Raw genomic sequence first — 20831 nt, forward strand, 5'->3', positions numbered from 1 at the left:
AACACTCTACCACTTGAGCCACAATGCCACTTCCCTGAAGACTTTATTATAATACAGTTTTCATTGTAGCCTGCACAGTAGTTCTCCTGTGAATTAGTCATATGTTAATAATTAATTTTCAGTGGAAATCTTTTAGTGTAATGATATGATATGTAGTGAATAAACATTCAGAAATATTTGCTAAATCCTGACTGTTTAATCAACTCTTTACTGTGTAGTAGTACTAGGGCTGTAAAGATGAATGGAGCACAGTAATTTTTCCTGACAATCTATGGGAAAAGATAGACATGTAAACAAATAATTATAAAACATCATGGTAAGTTTTATTCTATTATACTGACCCTAGGCAGAGATTAGAGAGTGGGATTGGACTCCCAAAGATCAGCCCAATTATAAATCTGCTGAAAATTTACAAATGTGCTGTGTGTGTGTATGTGCCCCCCCACCACAGATTTAATCTGAAGCAAAATATGTCTTAGATGAGGGATAGCAGCTGGATGCCAGTGGCTCCTGCCTGTAACCCTAGCTACTTAGGAGGCGAGCTCTGAGGATCATGGTTTGAAGCCTGCTTGAGCTGGAAAATCCACTGAGACGCTTATTTCCAATTAACCATCCACAAAACCATAAATGGAGCTGTGGCTCAAGTGGTAGTGGTCTAGCCTTGAGGAAAAAAACTCAGAGAGAGCACCCAGGACCAGCACAAAAAAAGAAAAAAGAAAAAAAAAAGGAGAGGCAGATAAAGACAGAGACTGAGTAACATAATTTAATATAATGTAGTAATGTAGTAGTCAAAGGATTCTCATCAATTTAATGACTATTATTCAGTTTTATGTTTTTAGGATTTCTGTAATTTTGAATCCTCTGTTTCTCAACGCTATGAGTAAAGCCTTATTATAGTCAGAAATCGCAAGTGAAGGGGACTGTTAGTTAACTAGTTGGTTTTTATATTGGTTATCTATTTTAACATAACAATACATGTACCATCTCATGGTGTTGTGGGTCAGGAAGCTGAGCGTGGCCGAGCTGGCTTCCTGTGTTACCTGCAGCCATGGGCGAGTATCCACTAGGGCTGAGGTATTATCTAAAGACTTGTGTGGGGAAGCATCTGCTTCCAAGCTCACTTGCATGGGTCATGGCTGCTGACTGGAGACCATTCTCAGTTTTCTTCCTTTCCTTTCCCTTCCCTTCCCTCCCCTCCCCTCCCCTCCCTTCCCCTCTCCTCCCTCCTCTCTCTGCCAGTCCTGGGGCTTGAACTCAGGGCTTGAGCACTGTCCTTGGGCTTTCTCAAGGCTAGTGCAGTACCACTTAAGCCACAGCACCACTTCCGGCTTTTCTATATATGTGGTACTGAGGAATTGAACCTGGGTCTTCATGCATATTAGGCAAGCACTCTACCACCAGGCCAAACTCCCAGGCTCCCAATTTTTTTTTTTTTTTTGGCAGTCCTGGGGCTGGAATTCAGGGCCTGGGCACTGTCCTTGGGCTTTCTCAAGGCTAATACTCTACCATTTGAGCCACCACCACTTCTGACTTTTTCTATGTATGTGAGGAATCAAAGCCAGTGCTTTGTGCAGGCTAGGCAAACACTGTACCACAAGGCACACCCCCAGCTGCACTCTCAGTTTCTTGCCATGTGAGCCTCCAGACAGCCAGAGGTCATCTGTTAGCAGGAGAGAGGGTGGTAACTTCTTGTATGTGATCATGAATGTTCTGTTTCTTGTCCTTGCTATGCTCAAGTGGTAGGAGTATGTGACTCCTGGGGAGAGGACTGTCTAAGACCAGGAACAGCAGAAGGCAGGGGTCACTGGGGCCATATTAGAGCAGTTTTCAGTGGAGATTAGCATGAAGAGTTGAGTGAGACCTGTTTGTGGCAGTAAGAAATTGACACAAGACATAAAACCAAGAGCGAGAGCTTCTGAAATCTTGGCTAGGTATTGGGTTTCCCACCTGATGTGAACCAGTGGCAACCAGGGCCCGAGGGAGAGCATTTGTGCTAGGTACCAGCTGGGTTGTGAGCAGGAGGCAACTGTGAAGAAAATGCCCAGCATGCCACTCCAGTGGGTCTTCTCAGTGAGGTCAGGAAGACGCCCCTGGGGAAGAGGTGTTGCCTGGCTTCTCTTGCGTGAGTAGCAGCCTGCTGGGTGGGGAGGTAAAGTGTAGGGTCATGGAAGCCATGAAAGATTATGACAACTAAGAAAATTTTGATGAGGCTTCAGTGTGTGAAAGGCAGGAGAGGATTGCAGGAAAGAGCCAGGAAGCACTTGGGGCCTTGGAATTTCTGAAAATCACCAGTGTGTAAATAATTATGCACATATTGTGGAGCAAATTGGTATAACCGGATTTCTGACAGAGGTGATGATGGGAGAAACTATATTAGCAGTTGATTATGTAGTAATTCAGGTGTGTAATGATAGAAAAATCTTTAGCTTCTGTCAACCCTCATTTTCTCTGGGTCTTAACTGCTTTTGTACAATTTCTTTCTCCTGCCTCCTTTCTGGTTAGTTAGGGTGTTTTAGAGAGGAAGGTTATTCTGAAAACAAAGGCATTTGTCTTGACAATAACTTCTTGTTTGTCTTTTTATCTTATAACGAGGGAGGGGCAAAAAATCATCTTCAAAACTATTTTGAGGATTAATTAATAAGTCTAAGCTTAAATGCCTTACCTAGACTTACAAGTGTTTGATAATAATCACAGTGATAATCAGAGTAGCAGGACTCAGCAGGGTGGGCAAGTCTCTCACTGCCCCTCTTGGCTTGTGGGCCATGTGAGTGGTGTTTCCACAGATGAGAGAGGCTAGGGAAGGGAGGGAAGAAGTGTCACTGTAATGGGGCAGGGATAAATCTAGGCAGGAAGGACAAATGCAAGCAGAAGAAGGGTGGTTAAGAAAGAATGGGGTCTTTTGATATGATTCTCAAACTCAAGTAGCCAAAGGAAAAAAGATAATTTGGACTTCATCAAAATTAAAAACTTGGAGTAGGGTTGTTGCTCAGGGGTACAGAACATTTTTAGCATTCAGAGGGTCCTGGGTTCAATCTCAAGCATGAAACAGATTAAAGAGGTAAAAATTAAAAGCATTTGTGCATCAAAGGCCTCTATCAAAAAAGTAAAAAGACAACCTACAGAATATTTGCAAATCATATACCCACTGGGGGATTCATATCTAAGATATATGATGAACTCAGAATATAATATCCATAAGACAGGTAACATATTTCCAGAATAGAGATAAGATCTAAGCTATTTCTCTAAAGAGGTCACACTGGATTTAAAATCCCATGAAAAGCTGCTCAGTCTCATGAGTCATCAAGGAAATGCCAATCATACCCACAAGGAAAGGCAACTTTATGCCATTACCATGGCTGAAATTGCAAAGATAATTTGGGTGAAGAGGGTGTGGAGAAATTAGAATCCTCACACTAAAAGTAGGCACATAAGATGGTGCAGTAACCTGGGAAGATTTGGTAGTTTCCAGAAGGTTAAATGCAGTGTGATCTAATGACTAAACCTTTCTACTTCTGAGTATGTGTGCAGGAGAAACAAAAGCTTATGCCCAAGAATTTTTATTGCAGTACTATTTCCCACAGACAACGAACCGAAACAACCTAAATGGCCATCAACTGATAAACAGCTAAATGGGCTAAAGTGTCAATCAGTGCACTCGATACTAACTTGGCTCTCCTCATATACCAAGTGGTTCTTCCATGGGTCCTGTGCGGGTGTCTTAGAGTTTAAGTCAGTTTTAATGCTGTCTCCCTGAAGACAGTATCAGATCACACAGGCAGAGGGGTCTAGTCCCAACATCATGTACACTCTCCGTTCAGATGCCAGCTGCAAGCGGTACCTCACTCTCTGTATTTCTGACTGGCTATAAATGAGGGGGTTCCCAAATCACTTCCTCCTATTTCTTTTTTTTAAAGAATTTATTAACGTTGATTTTTACATCATATTTTAAGTGACAAGTTTAACATACAAGTGTTCAGGGAGGGAATCTCTATTTACAATCACTGGGACTCAGAATTTAGAATCAATCACAATTAGGCTAAGGGTTTGTATGTCATAGAAACATATTAATTTATGAGATAAAACATTATGTCTGTAGAGTCATAGGTTTTTATGTCTATATAATTATGTTTGTATTTCCATTACCATGTCCATAGCTTTGGGTATGCAGTTACTGAGTCCTTGCTCTTGTACTCTTTGGATTTAATAGCCACATATTAAGGATACCATGCGCCTTTTGTTCCTTAGGTCTTGACTTGCCTCACTCAACATGATTCGCTCTAGATTCCTCCTATTTCTTAATTTAATACAGTGGTCACAGAATTCAGGAAAATACTTAGATTTGCTAATCAATTATGAAGAATATGAGAAAAGAAAATACAGATGACACAAGGAGGGTTATGGAGGTATGGAGATCTTCTGTGCCCTCTGGTCCACCTTCCTGCAGGAATGTCCAGTAGATCAAAATCAATCTATCTTTTTCTCTCTCTATCCTGCCTTTTTCCTCTTCTTCTTTAGCACCGTGGTTTGAACTACAAGTGTAGAAGCCTCCCACTTTTAGGCAGGCACTCAACCACTTGAGCCATACCTCTAGCTCTTTTTGTTTCAGTTATGTTTTGCATATGGATTTGAATTTTTGCTTGGTTTGGCCTCATATCATGATCCTCTGATCAACCGCTCAAGTAGCTGGGAATACAAGCATTAGCCACAATGCTCAGCTCCTTTGCCATTTTAAATGGAGCCTTTACTATGTAGACATGTCTGATCACATCGTGGGCAATTGATCACATCTTTGGCAACTCAAAATTAGCACTTTCTGCTTCCTTGGAGCTTAGGGAATGCAGCTGAAAGTTGTAACCCTCTAGTTATGCCTTTGCCTTTCTGGTAAGCCCCTTGTCTTAATGTATAAGGAGCTAACTGGCATCATGCTGACATAAAGAAAACATTCATCACTCTGGAGAGTTTAAGAGTTTGAGAAGTTGTGTGCAGGGAACGAGGGGTAGAAACCAAATCCATCGTGTACATAACTCCTATCATTTATGTTAAAGCTATATAATGAAATATTATTTGCTAACAGAAAGGATGGACATACTGATTGATGTATGTTGTAACATGGATGAGCTTTGAGAACATTATGCTAAAATCCAGAAGTCAGACACAGAAAACTCGCGTATTACACTTTCTATGTGGATGAAAAAGCTAGAGACAGAAAATACGTTAGTGATTGTGTGGCATAGAGCATTTTCAGGCAGTGGAGAAGGGCTTCTCAGGCTGTTGCTCAGACTACAGTAACACACAATTGTAGCTGAGTCGTTTGAATATGAGAAACTCTTTCTGGTGGCATATGTCAGACAACTGTAGAAGCCAAGGTCTCCTGTCTCTTTTAAGAGTGCTATGACCTAATTACTACTCACTGGGGATTAGGGTTTCAATATAGGAATTTGGTGGTGGTCATAAATAGTCATAGAAACATTTCTTTCCTTTGGAATGATAAATGTTTTCTTTGGGGGTAATACAATTGATTATAATGGTTGCACAACTTTGAAAAGATACAAAAAAAACCCCATTCAATTGCTTAAATAGATGAATCAAATGATAAGTGAAGTATATATCAATAAAGTTGTTTCTCTATCCTCTTCTCCCTTTGTAAAATGCCACAGAAAAAGTTACACTGTGACCAAGGGTATGAGATAGCCAGTGGGTATATATATATATTTTTATGTATCATTAGGCCATCCTGTGTTGGTTTTTGTTTTCTGGTTTTGTTTGTTTTGTGTGTTTTTCTTTTCTTTCTTTCTTTCCTTTTTTTTTTTTTTCAGTAGTAGTAGTTGTTGTTTTAGAGAAAGTGGTTGTGTCTGCATTTTCTCTCACTCTTCCAGAACTGGCCCCATTTGCTTGCTAAGACAACAGTGAGCATTAGTGGAATGTTAATGGTCTGAACTACATTAACTTCCCATCTGGCTGTTGCTCTCTGGGAGGCTCTTTTTATTTGATTGTGACTGATTAGTGGTTTTGTTCATGTTCCATTTGTGCTGATTTGGCTGTTTAGAGTAAATCTACTTTGTGATTTGCTTCCACTCTCTAGCATTCCAAACGGCCATCCTTTGCAGGCTGTGTTTTCTGCAAGGTAGTCAGTGCTTTTCCTTTTCCTTCCTTTTCTTTCTTCCAGCTTCTCTCCATCCCTTTTCTCCTCTCTTTCCCTATTCCCTTCCTTTCCTTCCCTTTCTTCTCCTTTCTCTATTTTTCTCTTATTTTTGTGCCAGTACTGGTGCTTGAATTCAAAGCCTCATGTTTTTGCTTGGCTTTTTCACTCAAGGATGGCACTCTGTCACTTGAACTATACTTGTAGTTATGTTTTTTTGTTTGCTTGTTTTGGGATGATTAATTGGAGCTAAGAGTCTCTTAGATTTGTCTACCTGAGTTGGCTTTGGACCCACTCCTTTCTGTGGAGGTCTAGTTCCCTGTTGTCAGATCCTGGGGAAATCTGGCCAGAGACTACTAGGGTAAGAGAGAAGACAGCTCGCAAAGTACTGCCTGCTAGCTTCCTCCATGGTTGTGAAGCAGGCATTCACATACTACTTGTCTCCTTTTAGCCTGGAAATTGCAGTGGAGGTTGGTTGGCTTCCCTGGAACAGATTCTCATGCTTTCTATGTAAGGTCTTGCCTCTTGAGCTACATGTAACTGGGAGTGGTGTATGGGTACATGGTTTCTCATGGTTTGTGGGCAGTGGGCACTGGACTAGTTTTCCACTGGGACTAATATTTTAGGAGTATTTGGAGATATTTCTTAAATGTGACCTCTAGAGGGTAGTACTGGCAACAGTGGCTAGAGACAGGGTTGCTGCTACACATAATCCAATGTCCAGCCAGTCTCCCAAAACATAGAGCAAGCTGGCCCATGAAATCAGGAAGGTTCATATTAAGAAATTCTGTATAAATCTGTGACTCCTAGCTACTCAGGAGGTTGTGATCTGAGGAACGAACACAAACACACACACACAACTCTGTTTAATCTTAAACTCTTAATCTCTTTGTAACAGAAGTTCAGTACCTACAGCCCAGATCTGTCAGGGATTTCTAACTGCAACATCTGAAGACAGCTTATTGAAGATCTAGATAAGCTGGCTGAAATGATAACCCAGGATTTTGGGTTAACTAACTTTTAAAAGCAAGGTTTGATGAAGAGCAGAAAGGATCGTCTTCTCTTTCTTCATGTCTGCAGCCCAGGGAGCATGTCTTACCCATACTCCATGAATATTTTTGCATGGAGGACCTGCTAGCAAGGCAGAAATAGAGACTGTCTCAGAATAGGACTCCAGGACATGAAATTTAGTACTGAATAGATTTAACTCCATAATCATGGGAGATTAAATAAGAAAGGAGTATAAGATTGTTTTCTGTTCTGTTCTTAAAATGTTGTTAATAATAATTGTACTTCCTGAGAATACCTGGGATTTTGTTTCTATAGTGTATGTTGTAGATTTTTATAGAGGAATTTTTACCTTAAATGTTTATTTGAAAAGAAGTGAATTTTTGTTTGATGTAACCTGAGATGATCACATACGGTTCAGAGATAAGTTTTATTTTTTAGGATAGTTTTTTTCCATATATTTTTTATTGTAATTAATAGAAGGGTTACATGATATTTGCCAGATAGATGGTGCATTAATTCCCATACATTGATACCCTTTCACATGTCTTTAAGTTAATTTAGATTTGATTAAACCAGTGTTTGTGAATCCTGTCTGGAAAAGAAGACATCTTAACAGTTTAATATTTGAAGAATGGTTCTTGCTTAATTGAAAAGTTTTGTGTTTGACCATGGGTAAATTTTGTTGACTAAACAAAAGAACCAGTCAAATTCTAGGTATCTTTGCACAAATATGTAAAATACCTCAAATGTGTGCATGCATTTGTATGTATGTATATACATATATATATATATACATGAGTACATTCATTTTCTTTCTCTTCTCTGCTTTTTATTTTATGTTATTTAGTATTGAATAATTGGCCTCACACATACTAGGTAAGTATTTGATCACTGATCTACATTACCAGCTCATACGCGTGTCATTATAAATATGAAGATAAAACAATTAACACCACTTTCTTCCAGAAGGGGGAATCTTGATCGGTTTGATTATCTGCTATTAACAGATGGCCACACATCTGAGCAGTAAATAATGTAGTAAATTTAGCTAATGCTTCAAATCAATGAGAGTGCCAGTATAGCTCCTTTGACCTTAGCCTGGCTTCATAGATGAGGGAAGCCTCAGAGGGCTGAGAGGTCTTGTCTTATTCAGGAGCCTAAAGAAACAGGGCTCAGAGAAATATATACTCTAGCCCCCTAGAAACCACAAACATGAGAATGAGACCTGTGGCAGAGCAGATGGTGATAGACTATGCAGTTGGAAAGCACACTTAGGGATCCTGCATGAAACCTTGTAGATGACTCCAGAAGCATTAAGGGATGACTTACCATCCCAGTAGCAAGTGGTTTAGCAAAGGAGCTTGTCCTTTGTAAAGCATCGGGGCTGAGGAAGCAGAGCTTTCCTTCTGAAGCAGGAGCTGGCCCTTCTTAGCCCCATCTTTCTGGTGAGGACTGGAGGGAAGAGGGGAAGACAGAACAGATTGCAGAAAGATTTACTCTCTCACACCTTCAGCTAATATTTACTGAGTGTTTCACATGTGCCAGGCATCTGCCAACTGCTGAGACTGTGGGCAGGTGAAGTCTCTGCCCTCATGGATCCTATGCTCGGCTGGAATGAATAGAGATTATTAGTGTTAATACGGCTCTTTCAAATTCAAGGTGGCTATTCCTTCCAGTAACGCTGGAAAAACAAACAAAAAAATCTTTCCCTGTCTGACAGTTTTGGAAGAACAAAGAGGAGTCATAGTTAAAACAGTTTCTAGATCAGTCTTGTTCGGAAAGTCAGAGGATTACAGAATGGGGGCTTCTGGCAGTGTACTCTTCAAGTCATTTGGATGTGAACTCATATTCTGGCCTTTATGTCTTCCTCCAAAGTCTCTATAGCCTGGTCTCAGACAGGATTTAACGGTGGTAATTTTATTCAGTTCTCTAATGCATAACCAGCAATCACTTCCCTGCAGACTCAGTGCCGGCCAATTCCCTACCTTCTTTGTTTTTCCTTGTTGTCATGTTATCATTATTTTCCATTGGATTTAATCACTTGTGGCAAATTTAAATGGAAATTTATAGCTGCATTACAGATTGCCCTTTATTTTATTCCAGAAACGTTTCCCTCGAGTACTCAGTTAATGCAACAAAAACTACAATGATGACTTATAAATTCATGCTTTATTGCACAGGTTCTTGAGCCTAAGAACAAAGTCCTGTCTCTATGCAAAGGAATCTTCAGTGAAAAATTCTGAAGGGGAAAACAGTGGTGCTTGGGGATTAGCTAATGGGAGAGGAGGAACCATCTGTCTTTCTTAGTGCCTTGGAAGCATTATATTGAAAGCCAAGAGTTGGATGAGCAAACATGAAGAGCCTGAGCTTGATATTCTTGTTGTGCTCCCTTCCTGGAGTACACACTCTGCTCTGATTCACCTGAGGATTCTGAAAGGCCATGTGCAAAGATTACCAATTTGCTGAATTGCCGGGTTGTGAAGGGCTTTGCCAAGATGACCCACATTGGGATTGGATCATAATGTAATTGTGTTTATGTGAACATTTTCTCACTAGGAAATTGTCATGAGGATACTAATTTGTTTCAAAGGAAATATCAGCTAGGGTTAATAATTATCATCATTTGGCACTGACAGCACACACATTTGCATGGGAACAAAGGATTATGTTTTTTTAGTAAGATCTCACTGTTTCACTAGGCATGAAAAATTCCCTGTGAATTTAATGAGCAGAAGGGGAAATCAGCGAAGTATAAAGGATTGTGTAGACATTGACTCATATCCTTTGATGCAGCTCTCATCCGAGTCAGTTTTGATCATAGCGATCTCTCTATATAAAGATTGTGTTATTTATTTTTAAGACATAGGAGGCAGATACTATGAGATAGGAGAATAATAAAGTTCTTTACATAGGTATATAAAATCTGCTTTAAGTTAATATATAATATATTACAATATTAATATAACATTAATGTATCAATAATATATTATATAACAATAGGATTATAACAATATATAACATCATACACTACTATAATAGTATATATAATGTAATATATAATTTCACATATAACAGTATAATATAATACTTATATACACACACACACACACATATATATATATATAGGTTCGACCTCTTGCTGCCTTTGTTATTTTAAAAAAACTACCTAATTTATTCAGAATAAGTTATCCAGGAGATGTTTCATTTTAGCTGCAATGAAAACTGGAGGACATCTCTTTATCAGCCGGTAAAATTTTTTGTAGAAATAGATAAGAAATTTTTTTGGGGGGGAGGGGTTAGTGGTGAACTCTAGGCCTGGGTGCTGTCTCTGAGCTCTTCAGCCCAAGGCTACCACCCTACCCTTGAGCCACAGTGCCACTTCCAGTTTTCTGGTGGTTAATTGGAGATAAGAGTCTCTTGGACTTTCCATGTATGCCAGGGCTGGCTTTGAACTGCGATCCTCAGATCTCAGCCTCCTGAGTAGCTAGGATTACAGATGTGAGCCACCATGCCTGGCTAGTTAAGAAACTTTTTTATCTTTGTAAACCCATTCTGACTTAAATGTGCAAAACATATATGTTGTTGAGGTATTATCATTTATTCTGCAGCTTTTATTTCAAATTCTTTTGTTATTTTTACATATCTAGGTCCAATACTTACTTCATTGTCTTTAATTATGTTTCTTAGGACTGAAATCATTTTCTCAGAGCTTTTCTCACCTTGTCCAGGATCATAAGGAAATTCTGCGTTTCTGTAGACACTCTGGTCTCACCCTCCTCCCTTGCTCTACATGCCTGCCATACTGTGCTAGCCAGCTTCCACTTGCTATAACAAAGTACCTGGGGAGAAAAGGTTTATTTTGGCATATAGTTTTGGAAGTTCCAGTCTGATACTGATGGGCCCCATTGCTTTGGAGCTGGAATTGAGGTAGGAGCAAAACTGATTACTCCAGGAGCCAGAGTTTGAAAGAGGAAGAGGAAGGGGTCAGATGTTCATTTTCCTCTGAGAGCATGCTTCCAGTGTTCTAAGGACCTCTCCCTAGCTCTCACCTCTGGAAGGTTCTAGTGCCCATTAACAGTGCTGTCCAGGGTTTACCAGATGGGTTTTCAGGGGACATTGCACGCTCAAACTGTAGTACTTGCTCAGAGTGATCAACTAGATGCTTTCATTAAGAGACAAGGAATCACAAAACAAGGTTCTTTATGTGCACATGAGAAGCAGTACGGATAGGAGGCAAAACCCTTGTAAAAACTAGAACACTTTGTGGCTCCTTACATGTTTTTGGTAAGTAAACAGAGTAGGAGCTAAGTGTGATTGCCACAGGAGAATAATTCTTGCTCTCAGGAGGCAAAGAACTGGAGTCTTTCAAGTTGGAGGCCAGCCTGGGCTGTATAGTGAGACCCTAGCTCAACAAAACAAAAATGGTACCTATACTTACATATGAACATAGAATAATAAAATTTTAGGAAGCTATTTCTATAGAAGGAATAAGAAAGTGATAGAGGTGGTGATGTTGATCAAAGTACATGTAGGAGTTATTTCAGTGAAACCCCTTTGTACAAACTAATGAAGGGAGAAAGGGGGAAGGAACAGTGTAGGCTTTTTGAAAGGCCAGTTAAAGATACGGATGGGTACGGATGATAAGATGTGCAATAGCTATATCAGAAAGCTTTGTTTCTCATTTTTTAAAAAGGCGATGTTAACTTATGGAACTGAGCTATTAAAAAGGAACATCTAATTATTCTCACATAAACTAAACAAAGAGTAATCGAAGCTCTGAAGTTTTCTTTTTCTTTTCTATTTGTTCAGAGCCCTGAACAGCAAGCAGCAGTGTCACCTCTGGGAGTAGCCGGAGGCACTTGTTCTCTCAGAGCGGGGACCTACAGGCTTGGGAAGAAAGAGCACGCATGCTTCTTTGCTGTTCCGAATTCCCTGGGTTGTGAAGCAGGAGGCAGGAGCTCTCTGGCCCTCCAACAGTGACTTCAGCCACACACCAGCACTGGGGAGGGCCTCTGATCTCTTATGCTCTCCCCAGCCTCCTTTTTCATGAGTCTGAGAGTGACTTGAGTTTGTCACTTACCCTGCCTTGATTATCTGTGTCTTTTGTGGGGAGACATTTGAGAAGGAACCCAAGCTGCTATCTACTGTTAATGAGCTGATCGTGGGAATGTTGGCCCATGGTAAATGACCAGCACAGATAAGAAGAGCCTTTTCCCCTTTTCATCTCCAGCTGCTCCTCTCACACCTATCGACTCTCTCTGAGTGGATCTGGGCTGAGGCACACCCCTTCCACCTGAGTGCTCATCATCTCTGTCGAGCACATTCATTATGTACAATCAGGCCATTGCAACTGCTGGCTAGCCATCAGTCAAACAGGAATTGGGGAACTGCAGTCTAAATTTGGCCCATTAGGCCCCAGAGCAAGCTGCAGACCTTGGAAAGGAGCTGGGGAGGCCTGCTCCTTTCTAGCAAAGTAGGCAGACTTTGGTGTGAGATTTAGCTAACCTCAGAGTTACAGGCTTACCACACTTGAAGATGCATTTTCATTGCAGGCAGTAGCCTTGATGCTTTAGAAGAATAAGCACAACACAGTACATTTTTGACATGGATTTCTTTTGGGACAGGGCCCCTCTCATTTGCCTGGTTTTCTTGGCTATTGTGAATATTGAGCCAGTTTCCTGGGCCCTGCATTTTGTTATGACCTCTGCGGGAGGCCGGGGGTGTGGGTTGCCTTTTGCATCCAGCTGTTGAAGCTGACTCTGTCTCCCTGCAGGCTGGGCCTCTGCCAGCACACTGCTGTAGCATTTGGCAGGCAGCTGCAAGGAAGGGACAAGCAGGAGACCTACAGGCCTGCTCATGTCTCTGCTGTAGCCTGGCTAACCTGGCTCGCTTTCAACAAACTGAGAGGAGAGAGCTTGCTCTCAGGGAAACCCTGGCTTCCCTGTCACATTTCTCTTATAAGCATCTCCAGGACGAGGCATGTGTTATCCTCAGAGTGGAGCCTTTAACACAGGGAACAGGTGCTTTTGATCAACTGGAAGGGAGAATCATCCACAGGAGTCAGATGGTCACATCATTCCCTTGTTAATGGAATCTTCAGAATGCTTCTTGTTTCTGTTTTGCCTTGAAATAGTCTAAAACAAAAAGTCAGATACTTAGCATGTGAAGAGCTATGACTATAGTTGACTCAAAAACAGCACAATTCCTCTGTGATGTCCACAGACATTGCATTAGGCAAGATTAAGTTTTAGCACATTCAGGGTTGTTTTAAAGACTCGGTTTCCAAATCAGTAGGGGCAGGCATGTTCTTGAATTCCTACAGAAGAGAAAGAGCCTTTGTTTCTTATTAGGGGTTAAAGCGGTGTGCTTCTGTTAACTTTTGAGTAATTTTTAAAGGAGATGAGTAGGGTGTTATTTCTATCCAAAGCAACACTTACAGACCTGTACAAGATGGTAACAAATCAGAAGTGGAAGGAATAAGACCCCTTGTAAGTGCTGGGAGCCTGCTATGCCTTTAGGTATGCAGTGTGGTCCATGTGCACCATCTAGTGGCTGCAATTGAAAAAAATGTTTTGAGATAGAAACAAGTTTTTTGAAGTGGAGTTCTCCGTAGCTGCTTTTAGTTCCTGACAAGCTCAGTATTAGGTTTAACTTTTGAAGAGTCTTTTTTTTTTTTGCCAGCTCTGGGGCTTGAACTTAGAGCATGGTCACTATCCTTGAGCCTCTTTATACTCAAGGCTAGCACTCTACTACTTGAACCACAGAGTCACTTCTGGCTTTTTCTGAGTAGCTTATTAGAAATAAGAGTCTCATGGACTTTCCTGCCCTGGCTGGCTTTGAACCTCCATACTCAGATGTCACCTTCTTTGGTAGCTAGGATTATAGGCATGAGCCACTGGTACCCAGCTGAAGAGTTCTTTCAGGGTGGTGCAGAAACATGGTTACTTTGGGGGCAGTTCAGGGAAAAGTAGTAAGAACCTATCTCAAAAGCAAAATGCAAAGGACCAAGTGCTAGAGTATTACCTAGCAGGCTTGAGGCACTGGGTTTAATTATCAGAGCATCCCTTTGACTCTTCATTTTAGGGAGACTAGCAAAAGACTTAAGATACTTAGGATTGTGGCAGTCGGAAACAAGGTGGCAAATGTTGACAGTCACCCGTGTTGTTACACATTTCCTGTTTCCTAGACCTTTGCATTTTGATTTTGAGGTAGAGTCTTGCTGCTTTTCCCTAGACTGTCTTGAGCTAGCAGTCTTCCTGTCTTTGTCTCCAGCGTGGTTGAGGTGATAGGTGTGGCCATCATGCCTGGTTCACGACAGCATATGTTAAAGAAAAAGAGAGCCAGAGGTGAATTCTCTCTCTTGTAACTTCTTTTCCTTGCCCTAAACGTTAGTTGTATTTGGAAGTGCTGTGGGGGACACTGCTATAGACATAACAGCTCCCTTTAAAATGCCAGTTAACTCTTTGTCTTCTGAAGCCCCAGTACTGGAATTTGAACTCAGGACCAGGACACTGACCCTTTGCTTTTTTTATACCTTACAGCTGCTGATCTTATTACTTGAGCCACAGCTCCACTTCTGGCTTTTTAGGGATACTTAAGATATAGAATTCTCATGGATTTTCTTGTTCCAGTGGCTTTGGACCTCTTGATCCTTAGATCTCAACCTCTTGAATAGCTCAGATTATAGACATGAGCCGCGCTGGTGCTGGCTAACCACACTGTCTTATAACAAGGAGCTGGAGGTGTAGCTCAGGGGCAGAACATAGGCTTAGCATATGTGAAGCCCAGTATCTGAACAAACACACAAATGGCCACAGCCACTAATTCACAGGAAAGCATTGAGGGAAAGCTGACATTTCTGTGATTGTTTTCAAGAGGGAGGGGGGGTTATTTATTTTTTTAACCCCAAAACAAAAAACTTTATTTCCCAGTTCAGAATGGTTTTTTTTTTTTTAAAAGAGAAGTTCCTCTGCCCTTTCTATGGCTTAAAATAAAGATAGGAAGCAGGAGCGGCAGTGAGGTTAGTCTGCTCCTACACACTCCACATTGTCCTTGCTCTTAATGTCCTTATCATGTGCCCTCTCCTGTCAGCAGATGGCCCTAATGGAGGCTTCAGGAGCCTTCAGTCCATTAAGCACTGCCAGCCGAGTCCCTGTCTCCACCCCTCAGTTCCCTGCAGATCTCTGTTGCCTCAGCAGGAAAGCCTTTTTAAGACCTGCTTTGCAATACATCACTTCATGTGGGGTTTTCATTTAATATGAAATTTAAATGGACCAACCCAGTGTATTCTGAAAATTTAGCAGCCCTGTTGGGAGACAAGTAATAAGATGGAAGTCATTCCGAGTCCATCTTGCTCTTAGTCTGACAGGTTTTTATTATTGTCTGTCAGTGAGGGAGCAGTGCTCTTTTCCCCCCCTCATGCATAAACTTTATTTCTGTTCCCAGGTGTTAGGAAACAGGGATTAAAAATAGTATGTGACCCAGACACATTGAGAGGAAAATAAAGTTCCTGTCTGTATGACTGCTGATTACTTGTATACTTTTAACAAGCAAGGGAAATAACTGTTACCTAAGAACTAAAAGAGGGAATGATTCTGTTCAAGGAAAGTTGAGCTACCCGGGGCAGTAGAAAGAAGGGCAGAAGCTCACACTTTGTTTTTCTTTTTCATATGACTTGTCTCCTAGTCCTTCTTCACGCCTTCCCATCCCCACTAGTTAAGTGTTATGCCAGATTGTTTAGAACTTTCTAAATGGGAGAGGGATGTTTTATTCCTACCAAGTTTGGTTCTTTGGTCATTTGAGTTTATACCATCCATCTGTGTAGGAAGATTTATAAAAAGATGGCACAGGACTTGGGTGCCTGTTTCTTTTTTGGAGATGGGATTTTCCAGATCTCAGTGAGTCTGCCTCTTGTCTTCTGGAAATGGCAGCCAATGATAGGGTAGAAACTTCTATGCTGGGGACCACCATGAGACCCCAGAAGACTGGACTGCTCTTCTGGAATGTTGAGATTCAACCTCTTCCTCTTCAACAGCTTGTGGACCCCACTAGGGGAGAGGGTTTAACCAGAAGCTTCCATTTTTAACCAGCAAATCGAAATCTGGTCTTTTGCAAAAAGCAGTCATCATCATATTTCTTCATCCTCTACTGTCCTTCATGCTCCTTTCTTATTTACCAGCTGTGTTGCCCTTCTCTTCTGTTCCTCCAACATGCCAAGTGGATGCCTATCTCTGGGCATTTCCCTCTCTGTTCTTCCTGTTTGGCATGCTGCTCTCTAGGTCTTTGTCTGTTTGCTGCCTTCTCGTTCAGGCCTAAACAGAAGTATAATCTCAGCAGAGGGCTGAGCACACCAGCTTGCTTATATTTCATTCTTCCTGCCAGAAAGCAGCTTAGATGTTTGACACATTGGAGATTGGAGCCCAGGGCTTGCGCATGCTCTGTCACTGTATTATACCTCTTGCTCCTGTCCATTTCCCTTCCACCTTGTGAGGGGGCTGCCCTGAGGCACCATGTCAATGGGCGTTCATGCCTTGGGCTTTTTTTTTTTTGCCAGTCGTGGGCTTGAGCTCAGGGCCTGAGCACTGACCTTGGACTTTCTCAAGGCTAGAGGTCTACCACTTGAGCCTCAGCACCACTTCCGGCTTTTTTCTATGTATGTGGTACTGAGGAATCGAACCCGGGTCTTCATGCATGCTAGGCAAGCACTTTAACCACTAGGCCAAACTCCCAGCCCCATGCCTTGGGCTTTTGCTTCTCATGAGGTTGGGCCAGTGATGGAAGAGGAAAGCAGGAGAGGAGCTGGGGTCAGTGCTGGAGCTCAGCCTTCTCTCCATCATGGCTGCCCTCTCCATACTGCCACCCTATCCTGTGTGCCCATGCCAGCTCCTTTCTTTTTGTAGCTGGAGTGGTCTGTATTACTTCCCACTTGGTTCCTCCTACATTCAGAAAAAAGTGTGAGGTTAGGGCCGGGAGTGTGATCTAGTGGTAGAGTGCTTGTCTAGCATTCATGAAGCCCTGGGTTTGATTTGTTGGTACCACATACAGAAAAAGCTGGTAGTGCTGTGGCTCAAGTGTAGAGCACTGGCCTTGAGAAAGCTTAAGGAGAGTGTTCAGGCTGATTTCAAGGCCCAGGACTGGCAAAACAAAACAAAACAAAGCAAAAAACAAACACCCCCCCCCCAAATCTAACATATTGTAAATAAAACCATGATTAACTACATGCTTCAAATTATGAAGTTTTTTTTTTTGCAAATTAGTTATATATATTTAAGGATATCTTTCCATATTTCAGAGGAATGGAAGTAAACTCTGTAAAGTATACTTCATGTATATGCTAAACATTATGTCTGTGGAATATAGTTTGAACAGCTATCCTTGTATTAGTCCATAATATTTCATTTCAATAAATTTACTACATGTGTCAAATTTCATTGTAAGAATAATTTACTCATTATCAGTGGATTTTACTAGAATCAATATTTATATGATGTGTTTAATTTTAAAACTTTAAATAAATATTGGTTAAGTCAATACTAGGATTTTATTTATTTTTTATTAGAATTTTTTTTTTTTTTTGCTGGTCCTGGGACTTGAACTCTGGGCCAAGGGGCTATCCCTGAGCTTCTGTTGCTCAAGGTGAGTGCTCTACTACTTGAGCCATAGTGCCACTTCTGGGTTTTTTGAGTATACTGTTTCATAGACTTTCCTGCCTTGGCTTTGAACCATGATCCTCAGATCTCAGCCTTCTGAGTAGCTACGATTACAGATGTGAGTCACCAGTGCCCAGCAACCCTAGATTTTGAATTTGATAATTTTCAAATTGCTAGAAATGTTTCTTGAATTACCTATTTTCTTTCTTTTTTCTCTTTTTTCTTTTTCTTTTTCTTTTTTTTTTTTTGTCAGTTGTGGAGCGTCAGCTGTGGGTCTGGGTTCAGTCCCTGAGTTCTTCAGCTCAAGGTTAGCACTCTACTCCATGAGTCTCAGGGACTTTTGTGCCCAGGACAGCTTTGAACCATGATCCTCAGATCTCAGATTCCAGCCTTCTGAGCAGCTAGGATTACAGGTGTGAGCTATATTACATATATATATATATATATACACACATATATAAAGATCTTAATCTATGTTTTCCTCCTTGGAAAAATAAAGTTGAAAAACATTAAGGCATTTTTTTCATATATTTTTAAATTGTAATTAATAGAAGGGTTACATTATATTCACCAGATAGAAGGTATATTACTTCACATACATTGATACCATTTCTCATATTTTGGTCCCCATTTCCCTCCCCCCACCCCTGCCCCTCATCTTGTTTTCCTCCCTTCCCTATCAGACTTCAAATAACCAAATACGTGTATATACAATATATCAAATAACCAGGTGAAGTACTGTAACAATATGAGATAACCAAGGGACACAAAAGGGATGAGAAATTAGATAGTACATTAAGGACAACAATCACTCATTATATGGCTTTTGTTTCTTTATCCTGGAGGTCCCTCCATTTAGCATCATTCTATATGGCCTTATGTATCTAGGTTTTGTTCTATTGCAAATCTCTGCTAGGAGAGCCCAAGGTTTCTACTGATTATGACAAATGAGGGAAACCATTGAGCCTATGTTCCTTTGAGTCTGGCTTACTTCACTTAATACGATCTTTTCTAAGTCTTTCCATTTCCTTACAAATGGGGCAATGTCATTCTTTCTGACAGCAGCATAGAATTCCATTGTGTATAAATACCACATCTTGTTGATCCACTCATCAACCGAGGGGCATCTGGGTTGGTTCCATATCTTTGCTATGGTAAATAGTGCTGCAGTGAACATTATTGTGCTAGTGGATTTAGTACGTCCTTGTTTCTGGACAGTTGGGTAAATGCCAAGTAGTGGAATTGCTGGGTCATAGGGGAACTCTATGTTTAGTCTTTTAAAGTACTGCCATACTGCTTTCCATAGTGGTTGAACGAGTTTGCACTCCCACTAACAGTGTAGTAGTGATCCCTCCTGGCCACATCCCCTCCAGCATCTGTTGTAATTAGATTTCTTGATCATGGCCATTCTAACTGGAGTGAGGTAGAATCTTAGAGTTCTTTTGATTTGTATTTCTTTCATGGCCAGAGATGTCGAGCATTTCTTTATGTGTCTATAGGCCATTCTTATTTCTTCCTCAGAGAAGGCTCTCTTTAAATCTTTGGCCCATCTTTTAATGGGATGGTTGTTTCTTTGGAGATTAGTTTTGGAGTGATTTTTTGAGCTGTTGATATATTTTAGATATGAGGCCTTTGTCCGTTGTATGGTTAGTGAATACCTTCTCCCACTCTGTAGGCTTTCTAGTTAATTTGCTAGCTATGTTCTTTGCCATACAGAAGCTCTGAAGTCTAATGCAGTCCCACTTATCCAGACTTTCTCTGATTTGTTGTGTTTCTTGGTCCTTATTAAGAAAATTTCGACCTGTGCCAAGGAGACCTACTGTATCTCCTATTCCTTCTTGTAAAGTTTTCAGTGTATCTGCTTTTACCTCAAGGACTTTGATCATTTGGAGTTAATCCTGGTGCAGGGTGACAAAGAAGGATCCAACTTTAGTTTTTCTGCAGGTGCTTAACCAGTTCTGCCAGCACTAACCAGAAAGAGGTTGTCTTTCTTCCATTCTATTTTTTTTTTGTTGTTGTTCCCTTATCAAAGATTAGGTGGCCATAGGTCTGTGGTTTAATATCTGATTCCTCAGTTCTATTCCATTGGTCTTCAGGCCAAAAACAGGCATTTTGCTGAACTGGTTTCTTCTTGGAACTTAATATAAACCCATCAGTTCAGAAATAATATATTTTGTAAGGATTCTTATGACAATAGGAATGTAATGTTGAGGTGATATAAGGGTCCATAACATACTTACCTAGTGAATATTTTCTCATGGAATTTATTAGTTTGGAAAGACAACATATAGCCTAAGACATGCACTATCCTAGTATTAATGGATGAGTATGATTTTTTATCCTTTGAAAAGTGAGATTATAAATTTTGAGAGAATCACTTTCAGTATCATTTTCTAGTGTCATTTACTTAATATCAGTACCTCTTGGACTACTAGCAGTAGTAAATACAGTGATTGCAGTGATTCAATTTTTAAAGCTTTACGCTTAAAGCTTTTAAGCTTTAAGCAGCTACAATCTTGGTCTTTAGAATTTATTGAGCCACAGACTGCCCTTGGGCCAGAGGGGAAGAGTAGAGACAAGAAGGAACAGGGGACTGAACATAACAAATAGGAGACATAACCCTTCCTTCAGGAATTTATAGTCTTAAATGTATGTGGGAAAGGTTTGAGGCTATTTAAATATTAAATGAATACTTACACATAAAGGCTCTATACAAGTGAGAGTCATTTAAAAAATCATTATGCTTAATTTATTTTCCAGGGAATTTCTGTTAGAGAAGATCATGCAACCTGTTTTAGTAATGCTAATTACTCATGATGAGTCTTGGTTGTACAGTAGGAATGAAGCTGTGGGTCTGATTCCAGGGAAGAGGAATTGCCTGAGGACTTGAAAACTGTCTCACACAATTAGATTCAAACAGTGGTTGATTCAGTGAGGTTCCAGATGACAAAAAAGTGACCAAGCCTTATACACTTATCAAAATGGGATGTAGAGCAGGTTATTGGTGGCTCATGCCTATAATTCCTGCT

At 40.7% G+C, this 20831-nt stretch overlaps 1 protein-coding gene across 2 annotated transcripts in view; it reads left to right on the forward strand.

Annotated features, from left to right (window-relative positions):
• Cacnb4 (calcium voltage-gated channel auxiliary subunit beta 4) overlaps positions 1 to 20831 on the forward strand; it is a 244120-nt gene that overhangs the window by 34293 nt on the left and 188996 nt on the right. The window lies entirely within an intron of this gene.

Source organism: Megascapheus bottae, chromosome 12 (genome assembly GCF_031878675.1).
Source record: "Megascapheus bottae isolate mThoBot1 chromosome 12, mThoBot2.hap1, whole genome shotgun sequence".
NCBI lineage: Eukaryota > Metazoa > Chordata > Mammalia > Rodentia > Geomyidae > Megascapheus > Megascapheus bottae.